This window comes from Chinchilla lanigera, unplaced genomic scaffold (assembly GCF_000276665.1).
Source record: "Chinchilla lanigera isolate Chin_1 unplaced genomic scaffold, ChiLan1.0 scaffold00004, whole genome shotgun sequence".
Lineage (NCBI taxonomy): Eukaryota > Metazoa > Chordata > Mammalia > Rodentia > Chinchillidae > Chinchilla > Chinchilla lanigera.
In genome coordinates, this window is record NW_004955405.1 from 4,166,641 (window position 1) to 4,190,010 (window position 23,370).

Sequence of the window (23,370 nt, forward strand, 5' to 3'; positions counted from 1 at the left end):
TTCCTATGTCTGAAAAAACTCTCACAATTCAAAATTAGAAAAATTAGATATGTCAAAGAATTTCTTGGAGATTTAATTTCTATGTAAGTACAAACATAACAGCTCTTGCTTTTAAAAATATGTAAGTGAAGTCTATTAGAAGCCACAAAACTATTATAGCACAGTACTAAAAATATCAAGAATTAATTATCTATAAAGAGTAGGATGATATACTTCTTCAATTTTCTTGTTATACAAATTGAAATTCAAAAATTCTACTAAGAATGCTAGCCAACAGTCAATTATTTCATCCATTTATGAAAGTGATATTACTCATTTCTCTTATCAAATCATCTTCAATGTGTTTTTGAAATATTTCTGTCGTACAGAAGCTTTATACTTTCCCCAACTTACTTCCCTTATGGACAGTTCTGCAGGTAGCATGAGTTATAAAGGGCACAGAGGAAAGCCCATGAGAAACATAAATTAGTGACCCCATCAGCATCATACTTTATAAGCAATAATAAAAGTATCTGTCACAGCCTTGCCAGAAAAATCAATGACTTTAATAAAACCATGCAAATAATAATTAACATTTATTGATCATTTACAAGATCAGGCTTTATGTTAAATATTTCACATGTGCATTGGATCATTCGGTACACATAACCATCTTCTAAAAAACAAGTAATGTAAATCATTTTACAAATGACAAAACAGAAGTTGAGATGATAAAGCACTCACTATAGGTCATACTGCTACGAAGAGGTTGAATGAAGACCACACCTGAATCTGTCTGATTCCTACAGCTGTGTTCTAAATGTGCCACACTTGTTGTCATCCCACGCAGGTGAGCTTTCTCAGGCCCTTTGTTTCTATTGCCCATTAGAAAGAATCTGAGCAGCATTATCCACTGCCAAGTGCATACCAGGGCGTAAAGGGCAGCATTCCCCAAATCCTGAGCTGGCCCGGGCAGACTGATGTGATTTTGCATTGGGCCACATCTCTAGGCATGCACCCCAACAAGAGCTAATTATATTACAATTGATATACACCACTCAGAGTAAGACATTTTGGCATACCCAGTCAATACAAATCACATTAAGGTAGCTTTTCATTTTTTTATTTTAAAGAGAATAAAACATAAAAAAACATTAAAAATGATACAGAATTTCAAAACAAGATGATAAGAAGTCAATAATGGTTCTTATATTGTATATTGTTATCTTCAAAGTAGTTGTTCAAATTGCCAGATACAGGAATGTGAAACTGATCAGAAAATTTAAACATTAACTTTTCCTTTCAACAAACCAGTAGAAATTAGTAGTACAATTATCTTAGCTATCTTGTGTGTGTATATATATATATTTTCCCTCTTGTGTGTATGTATATATTTCCCCCATTCCTTCTTTCTTTCTTTTCTCCTTTCTTTCATCCCAGTTGTTCTTTCCTTTTAAGCAGTTTCTTTGCCTTTCACTATATCTATTGTACCTTTCAGATTTTATTTACTCCTTCAGTAGAGAAAGAGTATTTACTCTCTTACAATAGAGATACAATATGATATTTACACATGTGGGTCTGATTTATTTCACTGATGAATATGGTCTCTAGTTGCCTCCATTTACCTAAAAAAGGCTCGAGTTTATCTCTTTTTTATAACTAATACTCTATTATATAAAAATACCACATTTTTTTTGTCCATTCCTCAGTTGATGAGCATTTAGGTTGTTTCCAAGACTTAGCTGTGACAAATTGTCCTGCTATAAACATGGGTGTGCACAGATATCACTGTAATATGATGTTTTCAGTTTTTCTGGAAATATACCCAGAAGGGGAATAGCTGGGTTGAGTGGGACCTCTAATCCTAGTTTTTGAGGAATCGCCACACTGATTTCCACAGTGACTGCACCAGTCAGCACTCACATCAACAATGGAGAAGGGCTCCTTTTCCTCCCCCTGCTCCCTCCAGCATTTGCTATTGGTTGATTTCTTGATGACAGCCATTCTTTCTGGGGTGAGATGGAATCGCAGCATTGTTTTAATTTGCATTTCTTCAATGACCAATGATATTAAACATTTTTTCATATGTTTATTTGCCATTTGTGTTTCTTCATAAGATAGTGTTTTTAACTGTCAAATAATAATAGAATATTCAGAAAGCATACATTGTAAGGACTTGAAATACCTACATCTACAGTCTATAATACTTGGCACAGCCAAGGTAACGCATTTGTCACTGCGTGTGCTACACTTCAGCTCCCGTAAACTTGTTCCTTTCATGTTCGGAAGTCTGTTCCCTTGGAGCAGCATCTCCCGACTTCTCTCACCTCATAGCCTGGCCACCGTTTTATGCTCTGCTTGTAAGCAGTTGTCTGTTTTAGTCACCATAGAAATGAAACCATGGAGTACTTGTCTTTCTGTGTCAGTCCCTCTCACTGAGGGTGACAGCTTTCACATTCCCCATGCTGCCAAAAAATGGTGTATTTTATTTCAAATGGAGTATTTCATTTCATTATATAAGTATCAGTTATATCTAACCTGTCACATTTAAGTGAATTTAATTCTAAAAATCTACGTAGTTTCTGACTTTAAAGCATTTTAAAATAAATTAGTTAATAAAATGAAAAAAACTGATCTTGTATGATAGATAACAATCATAGTAGTAAATAAAAATGACAGCTAACACTCACTGAGACTATAATGATCCAGACATTAAGCATGTTCATGTATTATCTCATTTATCCTCCAAAACAACCTGAGTAATACAAGTAGTGCAATTATTACCATTTTTTAGGTGAGAAAACAGAATTGTGGAAGTTAAATGGTCAAGGTCAACAAGTCAATACATATCTTAACTGGAAATTGAATCCATGTTAATCTAATGCTGATCCATGGGGCGACCCACTGAAGTTTCTTTCCTTGTGTCATTGTGACTTCTACAGTTCACTTGACCTGATCGTTCTCTGGTGCTGCAGACGTCATGGTGCACTTGAATAGGCTACAAGTAGTTACTTCTTATTAATTTTATCAGCATCAGTTGATGTTGGCTTTAATGCAATAACAGTGGGAGAAAAAGCTGCTCTCAAATTTTATGTCTCCAAAGTTCATCTAAAAGTGAAGCCTAAAAAAAAAAAAATAAAAATAAAATAAAAGTGAAGCCTAACAAGAAAAGATTGTAATTTCATATGATGTTTCTCTCAAACATAGTTCTGTCACCCAAAGTGACTGTGCATTCATTTTTTAAAAACCATCCCTTCCCAGAGCCAACTGGCAATATTTAAAGCCATCAGTGGGTATAATAAACCTGCTCTTCCTTCTAATATTATCACTGACTAATTCTGGAAGGGGAGAATCAAAGCCAAATAAGTTAAAAGAAGTCTGATTCTCTCCCCAAGTTTACGAACATCTTCTAATTTCATGCCTCAGTTGTATCAGTAGGCATAATTGCCTGCAACATTTCTTGGAAACCTTCAAGATTTCATTTGTAACTAATACCAAATTCCTTGAAAAAAGTCTATTTTTTCATACAAAATACTAAAACTTTTCTCAGAATACCATTCAGTGTTATGCTTCTTAATGATTTATAACCATAATATTTACAGTTGGCCAAATGAGCTCATGTGTGTAAAGCACTTTTTTCCAGCCCAATTTCCCTGTGCCATTGGCAGGCATTTGCTAAGCATGTCTTCATCCCAAAAATTCAGAATTTCTTCTTCAGATCATGATGGCCAAAGAGGTTGAAGAGATAGATAGTCAGAGAGATTAGAGAGATGAGAGATTAGAGAGATATCAGTGAGAGAGAGAGAGGGAAAATCAGTTCCCTTTGAACAGATGATTGACATAAAACCTCAGAGCTTGGTAGAAGCAAGCCAATGGATTTAAAAGTGAAATTTCCCTTTAAAGAGAATCTTCAAGTTAAATTTTTATATACCTTCAGTGATCGGGCACATGTATGTTGTGCTGTGAGACAGGCTATAATGTGGCAGCTTATGACAGTTGGAATAGACAGTGCTTGACATACAGTTCAATTTCCTTTAAACAGGTAAAAGGAAAGATGCCCTTTCTATAACACATTAATGACAACATGGACTTTTTCATTCTCATTGGAAGGCAAAAACACATACCCGGAAAATGGAACATACATTTCTCTTTTGGTACTCTGGCTGAAAGTAGAAGGGTAAAATAGATCACAGGAAGGAACACCATCATTAGTTCCACTTGCTCTTAATGTGATTTTTGTGATTTTCAAAAAGCTATTTATTTCATGAGCATAGGTATGGAGAAACTGCATGGTTATATTTACTAATAACTGTGATGAAGTTGGTGATGAAACTTGAAGATTTTTTATTCCCTGAGGCTGTAACTAGCCTTGGGTACACTGAAGGGATCCCAGTATCCCACCATATTTTTTGTGTTTAATGTAGTTATGCTCCATAATGCCATTGTAACAATAAAACTTGAGCTGGTTCTGCCACTGAAGCAAACTGAGAGAATAATTTTCTCCAGACTAAAATGAGAAAATAAAAAAATAGAGTAAAATTTGAAAGACAAATTATTAGTAATCCACTGACCATCCCTTTTGCTCATATTTGAACAAACTTCACTTTGAAATAATAATATATTTCCCAACACATTGTGAAGGCATAGTAGAGAAGGGTGAGGTACTCTTCAATTTTCTTCAGTGGCCGTGGACACTCCCTAGAAAACTGAAGTACCATTTTCAAATCAGGAACATGGCATTGCCACAAGGAGTGCAGAGACGGGCCTTGTTCTCACCTGTGTAGAGCTGAACAACCCCCACTGCTATAAAACAGCACAGTTCCCTCAACACAAAGCTTTCCCTCGTTCTGCCCCATGTGTTCAGCTACTTCCTCCTTTCCATCATTCCCAATTGCGATAACCACTAACATGTTCTACCTTTTTTCAATTCCTGTCATTTCAAGATAAGTGGAATCATTTACTGTGGAGCATTTTGAAATTGGCTTTTAACACCCCACACCCATGATATGAACCCAAGTTGTCCATGTACAATAATCTATTGCTTTTTAGTGCTGTCTGGTAGCCCCGAGTATGGATGCAGACAGTTTGTTTAGCAGTTCACTTACTGAAGGGCATTGTTGCTGCCTCCAGTGTGTGGCTATGACAAAGAAAGCTTCTAAGAATATTTATGTGCAGGTTTCATGTGAATATGTTTCCATGTCTCCTGCATAAGAGCCCAGCAGTGGTTCCTAAGTCCTATAGCATGCCTAGTTTTTAAGAAGCTGCCAAATTAGTTCCAGAGTGGCTGGACCATTGCACATCCCAGCTGCAATCGATGAGAGATTCATTCTTCAGCCTGCTTTCCAGCACTTCACATCATCATTATGTTTTATTTTAGTCACTTAGTCATTCTATGTATAACAATATCTCTTAGTGTTCTCAACTTTAATTTCCCTAATGACTGGCGATGTTGGACAACATTACATGTACTCACTTACATCCCTTACATGCTCTAACATGGAAGTTCTCTGCATGCATTTTGCCTGTTTCTGAATTGTTTGTTTGTGTTTTACTTCTGAGAATTCTTTGCATATTCTAAATATAACTTATTTGTCAAATAATGTGCTTTGGAAATATTTTCTCCCTAATTGTAGCTAATCTTTTCATCCTCTTTATAGGGGCTCTCATAGAAAAAAGTTTTCCATTTCAATGAAACCCAATATATTACTTTTTTTCCTCTTATGGGTTGTGTTTCAGAGAGCATATCTAAGCCTCTTCACCAAGTCATCTTCTCCAAAGATTTTCTTCTTTAGTTTTATAGCTTTCCATGTAACATTTAAATCTAAAATTTATTTTGACTATGTTTAGATTGAGATTTTTTGGCATATGAATATTCAAATCCCTTATTAACATTGCTGCAAAAACTATTGTTTCATGGAATTGCTTTCCTACTTTTGTTTTTTAAAAAGTTGGCTGCACTGTGCAGGTCTATTTCTGGGTCCCCTGTGCTGTTGCATTGATTTATGCTTCTCCCTTTCTGCCAGGAACACTTTTGATTACTGTAGCTCAAAGTGGAGTAGAATGATTCCTCCCACTTACTCTTTTTTCCCTTACATTTCAGAATTATCATAGCTGTTCCACTCCCTTTGCCTTTCCATATGAATGTTAGAATAATTTTGTCTATAGTCGCACACACCCCAAAACTCTTACCGGAATTTTGACAGGAGCTTCATTCAATCTGTAGATTGACTTGAGAGAGAAGTTACATCTTCACTGCGTGGGTCCTCCAGACCATGAAGTGTCAGTTGACTCATTTACATATTTGATTTCTTTTATCAGTATTTCTTAATTTTTTTCATATGACTCAAACCAGTCCTATACATGTTTTGTAAGATTTGTACCTGAGTATCTCATTTCCCCAAACGACTGCAAATGCTACCACATTTTTAATCTAAGTTTGCGTCTGTTGGCCACTTGTATAGAGACTTCAATTTCTTCATGTGCTGCTTTCATCTTGTGACCTTGCTGAACTTGCTTATTCCTTCTGGGTGTCTTTAGTACTTTCTCTGAGATCTAAATAAGCAGCCTTGCAAGTTATAGAATTGGGGAGCTTTCTTTTGTTCTTTCTTTTTCTTTCTTTCTTTCTTTTCTTTCTTTTTTCCTTTATCTTTCATCTTTATGCCTTTTATTTTCTGTTCTTCCCTTTCTGTGCTAGCTAGAACTTCCAGTACTATGTCAAAATAAGAGGTGAATGTGAATATCTCTGCTTATTCCTGATCTGGGCGGGAAAACATTCAGTGTTTCAGTGTTAGATACGTTACTTACAGGGTTTTGTTTTGTTTTGGTTTGGCCATCTTAGATATTATTAAGCTGAGGAAATTCTTTTCTACTTCTAGTTTTCTGTGAGTTTCTATCATGAGTAGGTGTTGGACTGTTTTATCTTGTTTCCTTGATTTTCCTCCTTTTCTAAACCTGAGGCAATGAAAGGCCCTTTGTTTTCTCTGACTGCTATTTCATTTTTTATTTTATTGCCTCTAATCTTATCTATTGCTTCCATCTATTCTCTTCGTATTCTCATTTAATTTCTGGAGTATAGAGTCCAGACTGTTACCTCTTCCCATCCTAAATTGTCATCAAAGTCCCCTTTTCCCATGCAATCAAGACAAAATCTAACTCCATTCACAGGCACACCAGGCCCCTTGAAGGCTGGTCGGCCTTGTTTTTCTCCACTGGCACCAGGTGACTCATTCTTGCCCTTGCCCACACTCCAGGCTAGCCAGCCCCCCGAGGCCCATTTTATTCCCCCATGGCATCCTCCACGCCATTCCTCCCCTGAGATAGCCCAGAGTCCCCTTCTTCTCTTCTGCCATACTTCTTGCCCAGGTGCATTAGTAATTATGCATGCATTCTTTGAGATTATAAATTATACAAAGGCAGGGACTGTGCCCTCTTCATGTTTGTACTTCTAATGTTCCTCCGGTTGCCTGGCATTGAAGGCAAGTAATAAGAAGAGCTAAAATTTATTGAGCATTTGCTGAATGACAAGCATCAATCAAATGCTCTGCATAGATTTTCGCATTGTACTCTCATAAGAGCCCAGTGAAGGGTATGTTACATTATCTCCATTTCACCAGAGAGGAAACTAAAAACTGGGAAAGTAAATTTAGACAATCTAACATTAGGGTTTTCCTCTTAACCAGGCGAACATATCACCTGCCAATGCGGAGTGCACTGAATCTATATTGAATGAAAGAAGTACGTAAATGAATATATGAAAACCACAAATGTTATCAATTTTTTTTAAAAAAGAGCCTTTCAGAAAAAATCACGACATTATATTTTGCTAAGTTGATTTTAAATATGCTTAAATCCTATGCTGTCTTACAAATAGGTAAAAGGAACTATGAATTCAAATAATGTATATTCATGTCCTATGATACTTATTAGCTAAATAACCACATCAGGAATCCATAATCATCTAAGCCCTATTTTTTCTACAGGTAAAAAGGGGGAGGCTTAACTTCATAGGTTTAGTATGGTTATGAAGTGCAAAGAAGAACGCATGATCCCTGGACACAGCTGCAGTAACAATTACATCCATTTCTCCACTTCCTTTCCAGTAGGTAGTTCAGAGAGAACTGGGACTCCTGGTCTCCCCTCTGCCTCAGGTCTTGATGGCGCTAAGAACTATTCTTTTTACTATTTCGTGCACAGTTGCACACATGAGTTCTTCCTTTTACCTGATTCCCCTAAAGCTCAAATTTCCTTCCTGATGCTGCTATTTTTTCTGTGTCTGTCTTGCCAGGTGCTGTCTTCTGGCCCTGTCATTTAATCCTCTAATCTCCTTGTTCTCCTCTAGTCTCCTCAAATAGTTGACATGTCAGGGAAGCCTCGTGTGAGCTTCAGCATAAATAACAAAGAAAGGACTGACTCATTTAGGGGCCTCATCTTACTGCTACACCAACTAGCACTAACAACACGCTGCCCCTCAGAGTGGCTAGCAATAAAGCCTGGCTCAGGATATCTGTTTGCTGGGCAGCTGTTCTCTTCTAATTCAACTGTGTTCACCCCTCTCATAATGCACCGTTCAAATATGACTTCCTCTGTAGCTTCCTTCATATTCATAATTAGATTTACTTTCTATTCTCAATCATTTTGCATCTGTCTCATTTACAGCCTGAATTACATCTGGTCTAGCATATTATTCAACTTCATTTTTACCTTCCCAATTCACAAGCATGTCCTTGGGTGCTGTTTTTAATCTCCATTGTACCAACCCCTGGATAATATTCATTCAATGAATGAACCAGGAAGGGATTTCTTGAATCTGGCTCAAGAGTGTGGAACTCCGTGACTTGTATGTACACATCAGAGAGAAATGTGAAAGTCGTTTCTGCCCTGTTCACACAGCGCATAAGAGTAAAAGCCCGAATGGTGCACTCTCTAGGTTCTCATCCACACTGCCTCGCTCTCAGTCTCTTCAGTAGCGGCCAATTTCAGAGCTCTCAGCAGGGAATTGCACACATCATTAGAAGCAGCCAAAATCAAGGTGGCTGAAGTGAGTCAGGCCGGATTCACACTTTTATGTTTCCTTCTAATGCAGAATTGCACAGGTTTAGCTCCAGAGCACACAGGTACGCGCTGCAGACAGAGGAAGACATTCATCTCCTTACTGCATAGTATTCAGGGCGGAAATGGCTTACTTATCCTAGCACTTAAGCACCGTGGGGATGGATGCTTTATGTGCATATAGCCATCTAGATGTCATAGACAGAACTTCTATCTTAAAAAATGCTCAAAGAAGTGTTTTGGTCTTTCAAGGCCAGCCTTCAATGAGCGTTTAATTAAAAGTTGTTCCTCACTTTATTTGTGGCTCCCAGGAACAGGGCTATATTAGTATTGGCAAAGACTCTGTTTCCATGGGGCTCACTAAGACAAAACCTCACCATCTTAATAAGCTCTCACAATCCCAGAGGTGATCTTCCTTCTTTTTGGATAAGCACAATCCATCTCGCTCTCCCTCTCTCTTTCTCTCTCTGTCTCTCCCTCCCTCCCTCTCTCTCTCTCTCCTCTAAGTCTAAAACCCTAAAAAGTATTTAAGTGCATGCATTCCTGTCTTTTCTCTTTCCTGTTATTTCTCTCCTCATCTGAAGTCTGCTGAATATTCTTTCTACATGTTTATGCATATGGTGACTGCCGTGTACTTGTGAGCACACCGTGCAGTCACTGCAGAGAAGGTAATTTGAATATAAGGCTATACTTAAGTCTTTGGATCTCCTTCCTGAAGTGAAAAGGTAAGGTAAGTTTCTAAATCGCTTTGGATTCATTTTCCACTCCCCCAGCCCCAATTTAAGCCCTGAGGTTAAACAAAATGAGTACTAAGTTGCATCCTCACATCCCCAGCTGTTTCTTATTTTCATTTTTATTTTGAGATAAGGAGTTCAATTTGCCCAACTTGAACTGTGATCCTCCTGCCTGAGGAGTAGCTGGGATTGTGGGCATCACACCTGGCTACTTTTCCATCTTTTAAGAAAATATATTTATTCTCTCATTGCACAAAAAATAGTTACATACTTTGAATTAAGTTATTTTCAGGTCCCTTTAACTATAGAGTTCTGTAGCAACTGTACATAGATAGCTTATCAAACAGGACATGTGAAGGACCTGACAAAAACAAATCTAGATGCTGGGGATTTAGCTCAGTGGCACAGTGCCTGCCTGGCAAGTGCAAGGTCGTGAGTTTGATTCCTGGTACGGGAAAAAAAAACAAAAACAAAAACAAATCCACATAGGTGGCTTAGTAAGAGAAATCCTGGGCTGAAAGGCAGAAATTCTGGTTTTGTTAAATGCTCTTCCCTTCATTTTCTATTTCTACTTTTCCAGCCCCAGTCCCAGTTTTCTTTTCCTGGCATCTTGCTCACCCATAACCTTGGTGAGCTCCCTCCACCTTCCACTGAGTACCTGTATGACCCCATTAGCTCTCTGGGTCTCTTTGCTCCTCCACAGCCCCTGTCATCTGAAGATACTCAATTTGTTTTTAATGACTTTTTCTTCCTCTCCTACATGCATATGCACACGCGCGCACACAGGCACACCCACCCCTTTCTATTCCTAAGCCCTGACCTGAAGCATGAAGTTGGAAAAGGGGCCCCAACAATGGCAAGTCATCGGCAAAATGATGACAAGGTCTGTAGCTGACTGGCTTGAGCTCCTTCCGCAAATGAAATCAGGATTTTTCTGAGAAAAAGGCTACTTATTTTTTAAGATTTGCATTGAATTAGGGCCAGAAGTGCATTTGCAGAACAACTTGGGCATTGATCTTCTCTGGGTCACTTTTTATAAGACCTCTTTTTAACATTAGGATGTACCTTTAATGCCAAGTTTAAGTTTCTCAAAAATGAAAGATTGTTTAATTGGAATAATGGATAATATCATTTTAAAAAGTAAATGAATGATGTGAGGAGATTCATAGCTCTACTGCACTAAGAATAAACATCATATCTTTTGAATTTGGAAAGTTTTGAGTTATCAGTTGAAACTGGTTTCTTGCCCTGTGTCATGAAGGTCAGGCTTTTTGCTTTTAGTTGGATTCCTTAGCATTGTCCCTCCTACCACACGTTTCCGCCGTGTTTTACAGCACTGCTCGCTGCGTGGAGCTTTGCATGGGCGGTCACACCAACATTCTGTCATTCTTGGAAACTTCTTTCCTTCATTTATTTCTTTACTATGAAAAACTTGATAGTATGATTAATGTTTTGAGCTTCTCAGAAGAACTTCTAGGGAAAACATTACAAATTACTATTGATTCCTCATTTGAATTCACACTATATTTATTTGGGTCATGGTTCCATGTAGTATTAGTATGTATTATTGTTCATAGCTTGTTAGCTGTCTGTGCACAAGGCAGTGATCAATGGCTCAATGTCAGCCTTGAAGGGTACATTGAATAAAGTTTTTCCCATAAGTCAGCATTGGCTGTGGTTCTAATTAACATTTTTAGTGTTGATTTCAAGTACAAAATAGGGAGTAAGCTTATTAAATATGCAGATTACCCTATATTGAGTGGGGTGATTATTGACTAGAACTACACTGAAAGAATCCATAAAGACCTTGACAAATTAAGCAAGGTGATTATAAGTAAGATGAAGTGCAATAGGGATAAATCTGTGATAATTTACTCAGTGGTGTGTGTGTGTGTGTGTGTGTATGAAAGTTCAGAATTGGGTGATGAAGATAACCATTTGATGACTATAAATTTGAAAGTTAGCATTAGTGTTTATTGAGAAAATGACCAAAGTCATCTAGTAGTATAAAAGTTGTTAAAGTCCTTGAAAGACTCTTCTAGCCTTTTCATAAGACCCATAAATTATGCAAACATGACAGTAGAAGAGAAAAATATAGCTTAGCTAATATCTGTATGAAACAGAATAATAGCTCTTATGGATGACAAGTAAAAGAATTTGGTATTTAACTCAACAAGGAGAAAGATAAAGGATAAAAAGGAAAAAAGTGTTTTATTACATAAAGAAATATACTGGCAACAGGGAGGTGAGCAGCTACGATCCATTTTCACTAAAAACAAAGGGAGAAGTTTCCTTGAAATAAGAGGCATTTGGGTTAACATGAGTAAGGATTTCCTGCCGTTAAGTTCTCTAAGTCACTGATGGTCCTGGGGAGGAAAATTAGTCAATATTGGGGGACTTGCATATATGCCTTACAGTACCTAAGTGAATCATGTGATGCCTCTAGTTACTCTTCCATAGCTCTCTGATATTGTGACTGCATTAGGGTTCTTTCCTGACATTCTTTAGAGATGTGGTCATTCTCAGGGAAAATCACAGGAATTAGTGAGGTCCTTCATGTATTTTTGAACATCTAGGAACATAAGAATATCTATTTCAGTGCTGAAGTCTACGGGAATTTGGAGACATCATCTGAACATAAATTATGCAATCAGCTGACAGTCAACAGTGACACCGTAAAATGCTATCCAGTCATATTTAGTCATTTCCACTATTTGTTCATAGTATGGTAGAGTAAGTAGCATTACAATTTTACATGGTGTATAAGAAAGAAACTACACATACGTTGTCCTACACACAGGAAAACCACAGGATGACTGATTCACAGAATACCAAGGCCTTTTGTACTGAATTTGTGTTTAATTAATTAATATATAATTATATACTTTATTATTGTCTAACATTCAGTATTGAAACATATAAAAGCCTTTTGTGCTAGGTATATATGTTTACGTATTTATTTAATAATTTATCATTAAATATTAATACGTCAGATATTTATTTTACTAACTGACCACTTCTATAAGTGACAATTCTGTCAGCACTGTTACAATTGTGAGGTGTCTAGGGGGAAAATATAGTGCTTCCTACACTGGAGGATTCATGTTATGATAAAATGAGTCCCTAACTTTTAGTGTAGGTGAAGAGGAACATGCAATCAGATTTTCAGATGACTGTTCTCTTGTAGTTGTATAGCAGTAACATTTTTATTAATTATCCTTAACAATGACAGAGTATTTTTCCTGTGAATTCTCTAAAATGCCCCATCTTATCCACAAGTATGAAACTAGATTTCGAATGGGGGTAGGAAAGGGGTGGTCTTTCCCCTTCACTTTCAAGTGCAGCAGTTTATGACCCCTATCCTTCTCAAGGGCGTCATCTTACAGGAACTTCCACTTTTACCCGGAGCATCCTATCTGTGCCATTGTGAGGAAAGAGTGCAGTGCCATCTGCCGGGAGATAAGCCCCACCCTTTGTCATCCACCACAGAGGGACAGTGTGCTAGAAGGGAGAACTGTCCTTATGAATACTGATACTTGCTTTTTCCAGACCAAGCATATTTGAAGAAACTCCAACAGTTATTTAAGCAGTTCTTAAAACTAAAGATTAACTAAGTGTTTTAAAGATGTTCAGAGCCTAAGAACTAGAAGCTGTCTTTTCTAATGTGCTGTGTTCTACCACTTGCGGGAGGGTCTGGGGCAGGAGAGGGATCCAAGCTGGGAGGGGAAGAGGGACACACGGAGCCCTGTCCTGCCACTCTGCTCCTCGTGGAGGTGCTCATCCTCTGACCTTCTGCACATCTGCAGTCCTCTCTGTGTCTCATAAAGGGCCTGACTTGGGAAACTTTGTCCCCCCCCACACACACACACAGGCAAAGTCCACCCCATCTGCCCTGCCTGTCAACATCCAACTTGAGTCTTCAGCTTGTTCGTCAAATGGCTCCTGCTCTTCTGCAAAGTAAGAGATTCCTCACCGTGAGGAGGAACAGAGGTGCAGCACCTTAGAGCTGACACATCTTCCCCCCAGAGACAGTTGCACTGGGCTCTGCCGAATGGCCTTGCCCCATAAAGTATACTTTTAGACTGTACAATCAGATCTTCTCTGAGAGAGCCCTATCTTTACCGTTACAGTGACTTTGAACATGACCTTTTCAAAATTGATCCATCCTAGTGTTATTGAGCTAACAGAACATTCATATCTCCTCAGCCTGATTTTCCCAAATTGGAGTGCATCTAGGCACTAAAAACAGCTCAGTGAGCTCTTAGGTATCAACCAAACCATCTGAAAACTGCAGAGGCCTTCTGCCATCGAGACGTGACATTTACCCCTACCATACTCTTGACATGCTTTTATTTCATCAGAACTTTTAAAACTTGGACCTGAAGAGATGGAAACTGTACTGGGGAGAAGGTGGTAGAGTGACACATGTGTTTTGCCAAAGCATGAGTGCCAATTGGTTGTGCTACAGAGAGGACGGTAGACAGCTCCGCATGGTGCTCGTTCTGTTCTTCCTGAAGTAGCGCACACTTGGTCTCCTTCTCATCCAAACATTTTACCAGGAAAAAAAAATCCTTCAATTTAATATTCTCTAATCATACTCAACATTACTGTCCTTGTTTTTGTCCTCGTTTCTGTCCTTTGTTTTCTGTCCTTGGTTTTGGTATTTATCTCTTCTTTGGCTATTAAAATTCTGAATTATTTTATTTATTCTTTAACTATTTGGGTTAATAAAGTTAGCTAAACAGCCTTCTATTACCTCTACGTTCTGCTATTTCATTTGGAAGTCACTCATTCCTGCTTTTCTTACTATCACCCTATTAGAGCCAGAAAGCCCACTTCATTCTAGGTCTCCTGTCTGCCAGAAACATGGGCCATAAACTCATCTTTTCAGATACCTTCCCACAGTTCCATTTATTTTTACTTACTATTTTATTTGCCTTGCCTCTGATTTTATTTATTTCACATATACAGCAAAATGTTCTGGCAAGTGATTCACTGGAAGTCTGTGAAATCTTTTACAGCTGATTTTGTTGCAGGGTAAATTTCCAAAGATTTTCTGTGAAGAAAAACAGTTTTTGTTATTTTTTTTAACTATAAAGTACCCCTGGCCATGATAAGTCAGCCAGGGAATGGCTGATAATATGTAGTGAAAATTCAATTTTTATGCAAAGCAGTTTAATGAGAATGGTGACTTTTGAAAGTGCAAGTGTTTTCTAGCAAAGACCAGACAAAAACAAAGCAAACGGGCCTCGTTGACTGCTGAGTATTTCTCAGACCCAAGGCTGCTTTCTGGGCTTCAAAGGTGCTTTAAAAATAAAAAAAGTCATGAGAATAAGTAATGTACATCCTAGCGAGGTAGATAAAGAAGTAATATTTCATAACACAATGCTAGCACAAATATATGCTAAGCATTGGAAAAGCAGCACAGAGACAGTGGAGTTTGATTGTTTAAATTCACCAGGTTAACACAGAGGGATTCCTTGAGAAGAAAATACCTACCGAGACGTAGCAGTGTGATAAAGCAGAGGACGACAAAGGGTAGGCCTGGCCTGTGCTGTGAATACAAATAAGGCATATAACTGCCTTAATAATGGGAAAAGTACTTCAGCCAAAATTTTTAAGGCTCTTGGAGACTAAGGACACTGGAATATGGAGGAAACATGAGCAGCAATGTGATCACTTTTGCCCTAAATTGCACATTTCCTCAGTGTGTGTCATGCTCAGGCAAAAAAGAACATTTTCATGTGGATTGCACGGTGGATCATCACTATTTTCTCCCCTGAGGCTTGAATAGAGATGGGGAAGAAAACTTAGAAGGAATAGTCTTGGCTCCTTGCTGAGCCGGGTCTCGCTGTTGGGAGGGATGTCTTAAACCTGCAGATGCAGTGTCTACTGGCAAACCCAAAGGCCACCACAGAGAAACATATCTGTGGAACAGAGCAATGAATGTAGTGCACTGCAGTGGCTGGTGAGTTATTCAGGTTCAGACATCCCCCAGAAAGGGTAACTGGCTGGTAATCACCTTGGAGAGGAGCCCGCTGAGCTCGAAACTCAGAGCAGCTGGCTCCATCTAGTTGCTTCCAGTGTCAGGGTGAGCCTGCCTAGTTCAAGTTGGCAAGAGGTCAAGGAGCCAAGTTCAAGCTGGCAGGAGGCACGTGGAGTGCTGCAGGATGAACAAATCAGGTTCTGGCCTCACAGCCAGAAACCAGCATGAGCTTCAGTGGACCTGAAGCTGCAGGCTTGCTGGGATTATCTACTACCCTGCTCTAAAGCTATGGCTGATTTCCTGAGGTTGATTAAATGGATCTGGACTCTGTCTACCCATGTTGCCTACCAATGACAGCAGAGACACACATTGAGATGGACTTTTTATTATTATTTTTCATCTTTTTATGCCTTTTCTTGTCTTTGTTTTGCTTTTTTTCTTGTTTGCTCTTATTTTTATATAAGTGTGTAGATGATTTCTAGTTTACTTTATTGTTATTGTCCTGCTCTGTTCTTGTTTTTATTTATCCCTTTTCTGTTTCCATCCTGTCTTGTTCACCAGTTTTCCAAGGTTTACGTGATCTGCCTTTGTCCTCCAACCTTGCTTCTAATCTCTGCCTCTTCTTCTATTTCTCTATTTTTCCCTCCCTGGCCCCTTTTAAATTTTCTCCCCTGAGGGTAAAATCACTATATTGAGGGCATATTTACTGTATACAATTTTCTGGTTTGTTTTAGATTTTGGTATATAATCACAAATTTAGTTCATATAGTTAAAGGTGGCAAATCAGTAGTTACTATAGTTTTTCATTTTCTAGGCTGTGTTTGATGATATTGTTGTTGGTGGTGTTAATACTTTAGTCAAGGAGACATACTTGTTCTAACCAGTTGTTCTTCCTTGTATCCCAAGACTGAGATTGCCCAAGGGTAATAAAAAGTACTATAGGCCAATGCCAAAGAACCAAGTCTGGGCCAAGTAGGTAGCAACTTCTCATCCCCAATAAACCGAAGAGATGTGATATTACAACAGACTCAAAACCCAAAGCCAACTACACCTGGGAGACACCTCTGAGAAGCAGTCATTTCCGAAGGGTTCTAAATACTAACAAAAAAGCAACTCATCATAGGCACTTTACAAGCATCAACAGGAAGTAAACTAAAAAAATAAAAAATAGACCCTTAAGCAAGATGTGACCCTCGTGTCCAGCTCTACAAAGGCAAACCCAGGGGAACAACTGGAAAGTCACCCACCTGAGCTCTCTGAAGTGGTAACAGTGGGAGTAAGAGAGTGGATCTCTCTAACTCTAGAGGCTGTAGAGGCAGCTGGAACTACAGAGTGATATTCTGTCCCCCAAAAATCCAACAACAAAAGAAAAAAGTGCTGGGGGTAAACTCAGCAAGAAATGCACAGAAACAATACGTAAACACAAGAATGTTACTGATAGACATAGAAGAAAACAGGTGACTTACAAAACACATTGATTTGAGAGTGGGAAGACCCCAGTACTTAGAGTCATCAATAATTCCCACCTTAGCTGTTGATTGGACACTCTATTAACTGGGTCAATATGTTTTGTAGGAGTTAAATCACAGTTATCCATGGGATGACAATAGTCCTTAGATTAAATGTTTGATGCATTTATTTTCAATATAGATAAATGGATATAGAAATATTTTCTTTCAATAAAAAGAGTAATCCAGGTAAAAATGACAAGGCTATTGTCAACAAAAGACAAAGAACACAATGAAATGAGAGGTCACAGGTAAGGGACAGCAATAAACTGAGTGAATCTCAATGAATTTCACTGAAAGAAGGTGATGGCAATCCCAGAGGGCATCATGGGGGAAAAAAGTAATGATAATAGTAACAATAATAGGGGCTGGGGATATAGCTCAGTGGCATAAGCACCTGCCTGGCAAGCGCAAGGTCGTGAGTTCAATCCCTGGTACTGCAAAAATAATAATAATAATAATAACAATAATATCAGAACTGTTATTGTAACTACTAGTAATTGAGCACTTTTAGAAAGCTGATTACTAAGTAAAGTGTCTTACATGCAATATCTAATTCAAACTCCAGATAACCTGATATAAAAGCATTGCCCTCTACTTCATAGAGAGAGAAACTTCAATTTGGAGAAACTTAAATAATTGTTCAAGCATTGAAACACAAATTAAAATTTTATCTTCAAAACCCATGCTTGGGGCTGGGGATTTAGCTCAGCGGCAAAAGCGCCTGCCTGGCAAGCGCAACGTCATGAGTTCGGTTCCCGGTACCGGAGAAAAACCAAAAAAAAAAACAAAAACAAAACCCATGCTTTTAGAAACTAAAAAGTCATCCCAGACAGGGCCATTTGCAGCACCTCTCAGTAGTAGGGCAGCCTCTACCGCAGCACCCCAGTCTGTTTCCCTACATGTCACTAGTTCCCCAAGTCCAAGCAACACTTCTCACTCTGCTGGCAAGTTAGCTGTCCTACTTAAGCATTCAGTCATTTCTTAGTCTGGAAATGCTGCTTCAGAACCCTTGGCATCACAGCTCAGAGCACTACCGCCATGGGCAGCAGGGCCCGGCAGCTCTCCCTGGTGGCAAACACTCCCAGGGCTGCAGCAGCATCTGTCCAGTGGTGGATGACCATGTCCACACCAGCAGGAACAACTGGGGAGAGAAGGCCTGAGGGGAGTTGGAGGAAGCTCGCCATACACCCCAGTTTGTCTGTTTTCCACTTTCAGCTCCTCTGCCTGAGTTATCTAGTGCCAACTCCATCAGCCACATTTCATCTCTCTCTCCACCCCCCACAATCCCTTCTGCTGTAATAGGGATTGAGTTTACCTGCTCCACTCCACAAAATTGGGATTAGACTCAGGATCCCCAGGGGGAGCGCTGGAAGCTCATGCTCATTTGTTGGTAAGCATTCCACACAAATGGGATCATTTTTTTTAAGAGGATGACTCTGGGGATGAGGCATGACTCTGGGGATGAAGACTTTATGTATATAACATCTACTCTTATTAAAGGAAAACAAGGGGAAAATATGAATGAAAACTCATAGCACAGCGATTAGGCTTTAGGTTTTTAAAACTAGTGAACAATTTTAGAAATATAAACATTTTAGCAACCCATTCATCATAACTTCATTTTACTGGTATAAACTCACATAACTTACCCAAAGAATTTGCTATGAAAATATATGTGACTATTTAGAATCACAAATTATTTGTATGCCACACTGTAGTTGGAAGGGAAATCAGAGATTATTTAATTCTATTCCAATGCATGACTCTCCTCTTCAACAATACCTATAGAAGGCCACCCTGCCTCTGCCAGGGAAACAAGTTTCAGAAAAATAATTTCATTAGAAATTATGAATGAGGCAGTAGAGCGCAAGTAGTCATTACCATCCTTGTCATAATCTTCATGCAATAGGTAACTTGGTCAACTGCCCTGAGACAGGTTCTTTCATCACCCGCAGGGGACGATCTTCCTCTCTCTAGTGATAAACCAACTCTGGGTCACAATGGTCACCAACATGACTCAGCTCACAATAATAAGTCAGCTTGACATTCACATGGAACCTAAAGCCAAGTATGATGGTTCACACCTGTAATCCCAGTTACTCAGAAGGCTGAGGTAGGAAGATCACAAGTTTGATCACAAGTTTGTGCCTGAAGTCTTTTAAGTGTTTATTCTTCTCACAAAGTTTGAAATCGCCTAGGTCCATGTAAGTTCCTAAAGTTTATTCTTGCAGCACGGTCCTAAATTGCACAGTTCCTTTCTGTTTGCAAGGCTCAGGTTAACCTCAAGTAAAACCTTCCTCTGTTTGCTCGGTATTGTTTAGTACCCAAAGTTTGATACTAGTTTGATAGGAAACCAGTCAGTGAATAAAAAGAACCTCAGTAAGATGTTGAAAAACAAAGGCTCATTGGAGTGGCAAAGAATTTGCTTCACCATTTACCACCTGTGGCTCTAGACCTTTGTTTTTGACTCTGTGAAGAGTGAGTGTGTGGGCTTGGGGATGGGGTCAGGTCTAACAAAGTCTCAGAATGAGAATTCTCGAGTTTTGTCCGAGTATGTATGGGTTAGGTGGTTAGCAAGAGAAATGGAATATATTAATCCAAGTGTATTCACAGATAACTCTACTTTGAAATGTCCAATATTTCCTCATTCCTTCTGTTGTCTGGAAATACGTTGCCTATTTTAAACAAAGAAAATTCCATTTTTGCAGGTAAAATTAGTATATATGCTAACGTTTATGCTTATGAGTGATTCTAGAATTGTTTTGCAATTTTAAAAAATGATTAGGCATGTCTACATAACATCCCCTCATCTTTGATCTTCAGATGCAATTTTCTAAGGATTACAGCTTATAGGTTAACCAACTGCATTTCTTTTAGAGATTCATAACATAGACCATAGCACTTCTGCTGTTCTTGCTCATTAGCATGAGAAAACCCAAAATGACCACTTAGAATCAGCTCTTTCTGTCTGTGCTGGCTCCTGAGGCAGCCTTCCTTCTCTATATTAAGCTATCTATGTTCACTTCATTTTGCTTCAGTCATTTTATTTTGTCACCTTTGGTGCTATCTTTGGTGCTGTAATGGAATGATGCCGAATCAGACAAGCTGTAATTTTTATTGCAGGCATATATCAAGGCAAATTTATATGCTGAACTTGATATCAGAACCTACTAGAGGGAACATGCCTTTGTTCTAAATTACAAAATGCTCTGCTATTCTAAGCTTGAAGCATGTTGAAAACAAACTGTCTTTTTTTCTGACACCAGGAACTTCACATAGGCAATGTATTAAGATATTCCTTTACAAATTTGTTGTGTACAAAACAGTATCAACAACTAAACTATTTATAGTATAGCACTATATTCAGGTTCCAAAACTCACATATAAGGTGAAACTACATCACAGAATTGTCCTTCTTGTGAAGATCTAAACATTGGATTTCAATTGTCTTTCCATGGAAGGCTAAAAAGGGACTACTGACTTATTAAATAGTATTTTCTGATGTGACTATTTGAGGCAAACCAACTATATATTTTGAAGTAAGCACAGAAGTTTCACCGTAGATTATGATCGCACCTGCACAGATTGAAATCTTCCAATAGTTGTAATCAGAACTACTGAGCAGCAAGTAGCCAAGCATGCACTGGGAGGTTTCTGGTCAACCATAGTGGGGCCCTCCCTGCACTACCCAGGACCATGTGACCATGTGCTGTGTGCTGCCTGCCCTGGAGCCTTGTGTTTGTGGAAGTGGAAACAATGAGGTCTGCTATTATAACCTGTGCAAATGTGTTTCACTTCCTCCTCCAGTGTTACCATTGCAGAGTATCAATAGTTATATGAACTGTGATAAAATCTACAGTGAAAGTTTTTTTTAAATGTATTACAATAAAAGGCACCCTGCTATTAATCCCCCTCAAAATATTCTCCCTCACAATGAACACATGCCACCATTCTTGGCACTTTCTAAAGCAGCTCTAGAAGTCCTATTTTAAATCAATTTTTTACTAGTACATGTTTGCAGTACATAAAGATTCCATTCCCCATGGGGAGTGGGTGCATGGACAGGGCACACCTTGACTCTTTTATCTTCCCCTCCTCTTCCCACTCTCCTTCCATCTTTTGCAAATGTTTGTCTCCCTATTTCCTATTATCTGTTCTTCATTTTGCTCTTTATTTATATTTTGGGTTTCTCATATGGGAAAAATCAAGTAATATCTAAATTTGCAAGTATGATTTATGAAAGTATTTTTAATGAGAGCATTTTTAGTTACACTGTCTTGGCTGCTTTGATATCCTAAACTGACTCAAAGCACATACCTTTTATGGACATTTTGACTTTGAGGAAAAGCCAGAAATCTCATGGTGCCAGACCCAGTAAATAAAGCGGACGAGGACACAGGGCAATGTTTGCATGAACCTGCTTTTCTGTTGGACAGCACTTAGCAATCTGTATTTTTTTATCATAACTTGTGAAAACAACCAAAAAAGAAAACTTCCAGAACTGATTCAGAAAGTGGCAAGAGCAATGAGATAAGTTTGTTCCAAGTGGGGAAGAATATTTTGAAAGGAATTAATGGCAATGTGACTTTCACTGTACTTTTTTTAAACCAGCACTATATTTTAATCAGCCTTTATACAATGAGAAATATGTTTCAAATGTTACTGTTTTTAGTAAAATTTTAGGCCTGCTGCCAGAAACAGCAATCGATTGCCTTCTTGAAACAAAATTGTTATTCTTATAATATCACCAAGATAATTATGATGTGTCCCAGAAGTAGACACCTTGTCACTCTGGCATTAAGTTATGGAATAGCTACACGTAGTTACTTTTTTAAATCCCATTTTTGCCCTCAGTTACTTACTTATACTATCACTTTAATTCATCCTTTAAAAATGGTAAAATTAATTCAATAGTTGCAGAGTTTTCCAGAACATTCTTCTCATCAGGTAATATTTTTACATGCATCATTGAAGGAGAGACATAGATAACAAAAACAAATTATCATGGCAGTTTCAAAAGAGTACATGTTATACATCAACAGCACAGACTCAATAAAGTGCAGATTAAATTCTGCTGAAAGTTGTAGTTAGAAATGGCAGAAATACTCAATATACAGGGAACATAATTTATTGTTTACAACACAATTTTGCACATGATGGAGGTTGGCGAGCTGAAAGAATATTCCCAATACCTTTCCCTAACTCTAGTGCTGGTTTTAAATCCCTCAGCAGATCATGAGTTACTCCACCTAGAACAGACCCAAAGGTTGGAACATGCGTTACATGAGATTCATGGTCCATGGCTGTGGAATGCCTTGGGCATTTGTTCTAGTTTAGAATCTGGTACAGTGTTTCAAAGCACCTGTTTCCATTCCCAGAAGTTAGTGAGCTTCAAGTATGTGTCTCCAATTTTGAACAGCATGTCAAAGAGCATATTTGTTCTTAAGTGTCGGTCACTGGATTGGACACCTATACAAATTCAATGCTTGCAGGGGACCAGTCTATGGTTCTTCAAGCTAGAAATTCCACAGTGGCTCAGAAACTCAAAGGAAACAGTCTAGCAATCTAGAGATGGATAACTGAGGACAAACAGGTTCCATCTTTAACTCTAAAATTTATTTAACAGTCCTGCAGCATTTGCCTAAAACAGAAAAAAACTGACAATATATTCAGCTTCAAAAGTGTGAAATTGATCCTAGCAGAATACAAATGGAATTTGCTCCCTCAGCCTCCCTCTCTGTACTTCTCATTCTCACACACACAAACCCAGAAACACAGTACAAACACAGTCAAAACCCTTGGACCAGTGCTGCAAAAGAAATATAGAAATAAGAGGTAGCATTTTGTGGCCTTTCGGGCAGTTACTGGCACATGAGTCCTAGTTCTAACCATCACTAATTACTTCAACCTAAAGTATATTCCCCCTCCCCAAGTCTCCTCATTAAAAACATGTGTGAAATAGCTTTGAATGGGAGGAATTGCTACAGGGATAATATGTCAATTCCTGATCTTTTATGTAGTAACTGCTCTATAAAATGATCACAAATACTAATTTTTAAGCACAAAAGACTTAAAAGTATGATGCTCTTGTAAAGCTGCAATTATTTTATAT

At 38.4% G+C, this 23,370-nt stretch overlaps 1 protein-coding gene across 1 annotated transcript in view; it reads left to right on the forward strand.

Annotated features, from left to right (window-relative positions):
* Positions 1-23,370, forward strand: part of Grid2 (glutamate receptor, ionotropic, delta 2) — a 1,119,457-nt gene that overhangs the window by 874,848 nt on the left and 221,239 nt on the right. The window lies entirely within an intron of this gene.